The sequence below is a fragment of the Meleagris gallopavo genome, chromosome 2 (genome assembly GCF_000146605.3).
Source record: "Meleagris gallopavo isolate NT-WF06-2002-E0010 breed Aviagen turkey brand Nicholas breeding stock chromosome 2, Turkey_5.1, whole genome shotgun sequence".
Classification (NCBI taxonomy): Eukaryota; Metazoa; Chordata; class Aves; order Galliformes; family Phasianidae; genus Meleagris; species Meleagris gallopavo.
In genome coordinates this window covers 38,531,718-38,538,969 of record NC_015012.2, presented here as the reverse complement: position 1 = coordinate 38,538,969, position 7,252 = coordinate 38,531,718, and the positions used below count along the sequence as shown (strand labels likewise).

At 37.3% G+C, this 7,252-nt stretch overlaps 1 protein-coding gene and 1 long non-coding RNA gene across 4 annotated transcripts in view; both read left to right on the top strand.

Moving 5' to 3' along the window:
• Nucleotides 1-7,246, top strand: part of LOC109366014 — a 17,200-nt gene extending 9,954 nt beyond the window's left edge. Inside the window, exons 2-3 of the long non-coding RNA XR_002111994.1 lie at nucleotides 6,804-6,932; nucleotides 7,008-7,246. This is a non-coding gene — a long non-coding RNA (uncharacterized LOC109366014). The remainder of the gene's footprint in view (nucleotides 1-6,803; nucleotides 6,933-7,007) is intronic.
• Nucleotides 1-7,252, top strand: part of DISC1 (DISC1 scaffold protein) — a 201,503-nt gene that overhangs the window by 35,166 nt on the left and 159,085 nt on the right. The gene's annotated exons all lie outside the window — the stretch shown is intronic.

Genomic DNA, 7,252 nt, shown 5'->3' with positions numbered 1-7,252 from the left:
CTACGTACGTAGTACGTGTTAGTAGTAGTAGTAAGTAGTTAGTAGTAAGTAGTAGTACGTCGTTACGTACTACTACTACTACTATATATATATATATATATATATATATATATATATATATATATATATATATATATATATATATATATAAATAAAAACAACAATGAAAAACAAACAAACAAAAAATTCTTTCTTGATTTAGGCCCTTATAACCATTCCAGGCTGTGCACCTGAAGATCCTACTGACATCTGAGGCTGTAAGGCTCCTTACGTTTAGCTTATTAAATGGATTTTTAAGTCTTTACCTCTTCAGGTAGGAGAAAGCTGCCAAGGATAAATTTTCTTTTTATGCACTCATCTGATGAATTTTCCTGGTGAACATAAGTAACATTTTCCGGAAGGGAGGTGATATTTTGTGTTGTGGTAATGCACTTAACTATAAAGCATCCATGTCTCAAGGCAAATTCTTCAAATACAGGGCTATGTTAACAACAACAAAAAAACAATAAAATTCTTTTCTATCTTCCTTGCTGAACAGCTAGAAAAAAAAATACTGTTGGAACTAATTTTGTTTTCTTCTGGTTGTGCTTTACTGCAGCTGTTTGCAACCTGAAGTTATGAAACTGCCATCATTCATAGTACTTGTTACTGAAGAAAGCTACAGTTGCGTTATGGCTTTCTGAGGTCTTGATAGTGTTGCTATTGAGTTTCTTTGAATAACTAGTAGAATTTGACACGCTTAGGAAACATGCCAGAGGGTAAAGCAAACATCACTTCCATTCTTTCATGTGGCAACTGAAGTGGCAAAGAGGTCTGTGAAGAATCCCACTCATCCCTTGGCCTGCGTCCAACCTCCACTTCACAGCAGAAATGAAAACCAATGAAAGGAGCTACAAGTTACTGTGCTATTCTTCTCTCCCTTTCTCTCTTTCTTCTTTTTTCTTTTAAATTAAAAAAAAATACATAGAAAGAGAGGGATCTGGGTTTAACTGAAGAAGAAAGCATGCACAGAGTGCACACAGCCTTTGCTAATATTCAGTAGGCATTGGGGAAATCTACAAGACCTAGGTAACTTTGCAAGCACTGGGCAACCAGATTTGTCATAATCAGAGTGCTGACTGCATGCTGTGGTGAGAGAGATCCTTGGGGTTTTTGGCTTTAGAGTCTGGAGTGTAATCTCCCTAGTAACTGCAAAATTTCTTTCAGACTTGTCTTAATGGTACAAGATCTGAATTTTATGCTGTAGTGTTCAATTTTTAAACTTTCATTAATAATGATGACTGAGAGTATACTGAATTGTAAATGAGCCACCTTTGGACTGATGCAGTGAGATGAGATGAACAAGTATGTTTTCCTTTCCCTTCTTTTCTATCATTGTGCAGTGCAACCCAGGCATTGTCCGGAGATGAGGGTCGTGTATCCAGCTACATTGGCTTGCTGTTCAGCCTTACAACTGTAGCTGCAGTGTTTAAGGTATTTTAATGTATTATTTTGCATATTATGACTTCATTGTTCCAAATAATACAGCTATACTTTTTGGAGAAACAAACATTTTGGTGAGAGGGAATGAATTCTTATGCAGGAACAGGAGGATATAAGGGGAAAAAAGAAAAAAAAAAACCTTTCAACTTTTTAAAAACATAAGACTATCTGATCATATTTGCTTGTGGATATTTTAACTGTAGGCAAGCTACTTTAATCTGCTTCAGAAAAAGATGCCCATAAAATCAGTACATTGCTTATCATACCATAGGATTCAGAATTTTAGTTGGGCTTTAGCCCTTTGAACCCATATAATGATTGAAGCTTTAGGTCTGTATTACAAGTAATACATACGCAGTATTTTAATTTGTAGTATTTTCTTACAGAAAAGTTGTCCTCAAGGAATTTTGTGTCCTTTTCTGTACTTCTGAAAGCTGTAGAACCTCTAGGTTAAGCTGTTCTCGTTAGACTGTGTTGGCCATAAGAAACAACACTAATGTTAGTATGTCACATCTTAGGAAAAATGAAGGACCTGAACAGTTTTTTTTTTTCCTTTTAAATCATGTAGATTGCAAGGTTATTTTCTGTCCTAGAAGTTATTGGATGGAGTGACCTTTACCAGCTTATGATATTGATGTAGTGGAAGGGACATTTTTCCACTTGACCTTTATAGAATGTGTCAGCTTGTCCTGTAGCACAAAATGAGTTGCAATTGGCAGATTTGATGGAACACTGACTTGACAGGAGCTTATTGTTTGGAAGCAGATATGTGTTGAAATGTGAACCCTCTAGTAAATAACATGAGAAAAGCCATTCACATGTTCTCCATCACTGGAGAATGCCATGCTTAGAAATGACCACTGCCAAATTGCAATCCAAACACTGATTAACTGAGATTCTAGCAAAGCAATCATCAAAGAGTGATATTTCAGAGTCAAATGTGTTCTATTAACTCCCGTCATCAGTCAATTATATTTTCTATATTTAACCTTCCATCTTGTCTTAACACATTTGTCATAAAAAGAAAGAGGAGTAAAATTCAGATAAATAGTTTTCAATATATGAAAAGGAAGACATTTTTCCTATACATTGAGTAATTATATGTATATATAAATATATAATCACATTAATATAATATCTATTGTATATAAAATATATATAATTACATTAATATATATATAGTATATAATAAATATAATATATAATAATATATATTCAGGTTCAGTTATAGCCACCCTTTCATAAACAGGTTCAGAAAAGGCAAGGAATTTGCCATTTTAATATGAATTCACATACAAAAGGAGCATATATCTATCTGGCTTATATATATAAAGAATATTTTTATATTAAATGAATATTTTATATTGAAGAAATATTAGATTAAATAAATATTTTTTCAGATACATTGTAGAAAGAGAGAAACGGTGTAGAAAGAAACAGAGCTATAAGCACATCTTAGGGTCAGAGTGGATGTAGTGAAGAGAACTGTGAAGGAAGCCATGATAATCCTGGCCCACTGCTCCAGCTGGGAGAGTACAGTACACAGCTTCTGTTCAGATCTGGTGAAATAAAATAGTAGGAAGATTATGCCTTTTGAGGAGAAATCTAAAAACAACAGAAATCAGTTATTGCAGGTGTCTTCTTGTAGTCCTGGTCTCTCTTTCTGGCCTGGTTGAAGGTTTTGATGTTTCCTGTAAGTAGAAATGATTCCACTTAGATAATAGGGAAGAAAAGATTGTAATGGAACTCAGGATCTATCTGGAATTCTTTAAGTGATAAATTACCAGGACTTTTGAAAACTATTGAGCAGCAGGACTGATAAAAGAGCAGCAAATACTATCTGTCTGATTTACATGTTTTACCACAGTTCTTAAGCTATCCAGTTGAGGTAAGGAAAAAGGGAGCTGAATGGGTATGGAATGGGGAAGCAGCTATCTTCTATTGCATTTGCATGAAGAATATGAAGAAGAAAAATAAAGTCGATAGAGGCTGATGTTTAGACATATCTGTTCAATCCTTACTATTTCAAAGACATGGTGCTCAAACAATACCAATGGCAGAAGATGATGCTGGGCAGAATCAAGGTGGAATGTCAGATGACAGTGTTTATTTTGCTATGGTAGAACAAATGCAGCACTTGTATAAAACTATTGAGATATTGTGGATGTGTAGGTAAGGTGTGAAATTCATATCAAAGCTCACTACTGTAGCTGTAATTTAATTGTAATATTCAATTAGTTGTAATATTAAGCAGTAATATTTAATTGTAACCCATTGAGAAGGTAGATATTAAGTGTTGTGAACCTGTGTGCTAATAAGTTTATTTCTTGCAATGCTTCCATTTGTAATTACTACGTGCTGCAGGAAAGAATGGGCTTCAATGCATTTATTTTACATTCATGCAGGGGATATGTGGAGAATTCGGTTGCAGAACTGAAGCAGAGCCCACATCCTCCATGTTGCAGTTCTGGGCCCTACAAAATTACACTTGTAAAGTGCTCCTTCTTTTCTATGTGAATTCATATTAAAATGGCAAATTCCTTGCCCTTTCTGCAGCATCCGCTTTTCTGAACCTGCGTATGAGAGTGTGGCTATAACTGAACTTCTGCCTTGGCTCTGTTGCTGGCAGGTGGCAGAGGCTCCTCCCCTTGCCTCTGCTGGCCAGATCCCATCCAGCTCTGCTCCTCTTTCTCCTTCCCTTCTGGCTCTGCTTCTCACCTGGCTCTCAGTCAAGGCCCATACTGGTCTGGCAGCACACATTTTCAGCTAGGGAGGCTCTAATGAGCAGGTGGAGAGGCTACTGGAGGCAGTGATTGGTGTGGGTGATTGGTGTGGTTGCCCTGGAACTGTTCTTCTCTTGGATGGGACCTGCATTGGGTGCAGCTGGGTACCTGGCTACACTCTGGGGCCAGTGGGATGTTCTTTCATTCTTGACTGTGTCATCGAATGGGGATGTAAGCACAGTTGTAGGACTGTGGGACTTGCATAAAAGCCAGGATGGAAAGATGATCATGAATGTGGAAAGAGTAAGATGTGTGTAAAAGGGAGGGAGATGGACAGATGGGGATTTTTTTTGTTGTTGGTTTGAAGGAAGGACTCTATACTCTCTTCTTTTAAAATAGGAAAGAGAGGCTGGATTTTACCTGCTTTTGAAATGAGAAGATTAAGAGATGATTCCAGGAAGTAAGGCTGTCTTTTATAGGGAACAGAGTCCAGTAAAAGAGCAAGAAAAGCACCAACTTATGAGAAAAGGTCAAGTTATGAAAGGGATAGTACAAGGTTTCTTATGCAAGAAGCACTTTATATTGTGTAATAATAGTGATCTTTTTATCTGAAGATCTCGTGCAAATGTTAATTAAGCTTAATGAGGCTCCTGCAGAGCACTTGATACAATCTACATTTTTACAGATAGGGGAGCTAGAAGCTGAAAGAAATGCCTTTGTTTGAGATGATGTAGTTGTTCTGTGACAACCAGCTCCTAAGAGAATACAGTGTGACTTCATGCTGCTTAACAGCCATGGACAGAACCCCTACCATGAAACCATGATGTATATCACTATTGCTTTTTATTTTTCTTGAAAATGTACATATATGTAGATGCATAAGAAAGCCTCTGGACAAAGTGTTTCTAGATGATATTTCTTGATCATACTTATAAGCCCGTAGCTGTTCTTTATCTAAATGTATGCTTAGGATTTACAAGGTCCCATAATATTTTGATTAGCATTCAGTGTTTTCAGAGCCTTATGGGAAGCAGCAAAACAGAAAATGTATCTGTATTGGTGAGATTTTGTATGTTAATTCTTCCCTTTTTTCAGTTCATCCTTTCTGGTGCAGAGCAGGCTGAGGAATCCCTTTGTGAGGTTCCTATGTGGAAATCAAAAACTCTTAGCAGTTTCCTTCCTATCATACTCTTAAACTGCTGCTATTTCAGCACAAAATTCTACTAACAATGTAATGAATGGGTGAGGATGGGAAGCAGAAAATTTTGCACGCTCTTTTCCAGCTGGACAACGCTCTCAGACTTAGAGTTTGAATTTTAGGTGGTGCTGTGTGGAGATGGGAGTTGGAACAGGTGATCCTGATGGGTCCCTTCCAACTTGGGATATTCTGATTTATTAATGACTATGTTGTGGTGGAAGTTCCAGTTTTTCAAAGTTTTGTTTCTCAGGTGCAGAACACAAAGCTATTGTTTTAAGGGAAGTGTGTTGTATCTGTTCATCTTCATAACAGAAGCTTACAGGCTGTGTAAGGGGAAATAGCTCAGCAAATAGAAGTAATTTTTGGAATGAGAACCTGCTGAGCAGGAGTTTTTGTTTTAAGGTGGATCTCGGAGAATAACAGTCCTTGAAAGTTTATTGCTTCCAGTATGGAGTGTTATCCTTAGAGGGCACTTTGCTGGTGGGCAGCTTGTCCACAGTAGTTGTGAAAACATAATCACTCAGCAACATATTGGATAAGAATCATTTTTAGGAGACTTGGCTGAAGGCTGCTTGAGGCTGTTTGTCTTCCTTTGGGATTCTATTTTATCTGAAGGAAGATCTCACTTTGCTTCAGTGTGACAGTTCATGGCAAGAAGTAGGCGCTGAGCATGTACATGGGGAATAGAGTGAATATTTCAGAGCAACATGATTGCACTGCAAGTCATTGCCTTCTGCCATGTGACGCAGCTAGGAAGCTGCTGATGTGAAGTACAGAGTGATAGCAGAGGAAGTTTCCTCGGAGGTTTTTGCAATGAGATGTGCTTTTGTTACAGATCAGCTTGAGAACCTGTTTCAGTAGAGGGGCTTACTTTTCACACTACTCTGAAACCCTCAAACCTACTGTATTATTTTTTTAAACAAAATTTGATGCCTTTATGGGTGTTTTGCGAAATATTTAATGGTTTGAAAATTGGGGTTGCTTGGACGAAGTATACTTGAGAGAGTTTCCAGGAAAAAAGGGACTATAGCTTTTACATTTGACTTTCTGTATTTCTTTCTCCTTCTACAGTTGTTTGATCAAATTATAGTTGTCACTGCCTGGAATGATTTAAATTATTTCTGTTCACTCTATGCGTGCATTACTACCAAAGCAATCTTAGGAAAGTGATGTTGAATGATAGTAGTTAGGAAACAGCCAAGATCTCGGTATTAGCAAGCCAAATAAACTGCACGTATGTCATATCGCTAAATCACTTTATTTTCTCTGTTTTGCTCTATGTTCCACCGAAGGTTAACTTTATTCTAACCCTCAATTAAAGTCTGAGTACAGTGAGGGGGGAAGGGGGAGTTTTCAGGAAGATGTCTGTAAATCTGGCAGCAAATTTCTACATGCAACAGAAATTAAGGAGGAACCCAGGTTACTGCTGAGGAAGAAAGGAGACTAAAGAAACAGATGCTGGCTGAGATGGAGGATATGGCAAGGGAAGAGGATGAAGGGGCAGAGCAATAGAGAAGGGAGAAACTGAGGTAAGAGTGTTCCAGAGAAGAGGAAACTGGATTACGAAACTGAGTTTAAAAGTTCTCTACTTCTATCTTTTGTAGAATATGGCTTTCTGGATGATGCAGAACAATGTGACTGCTGGGTGCTAAAACAGCGATAGAGAGTGGAAATGGGACTAGACAGCTACACTGGCATCTTTAATTGTTCTTAAACAGCTTTTGATTTGGAGTCTACTGATGCAGAGCACTTGGAAAGTGTATGTTTAATACAAGACGAAGTTTTAATCCTTAAAGGGTATTGAGGACAAAGAAGAAACATTGAAACAGGAGATTTTATATATATATAT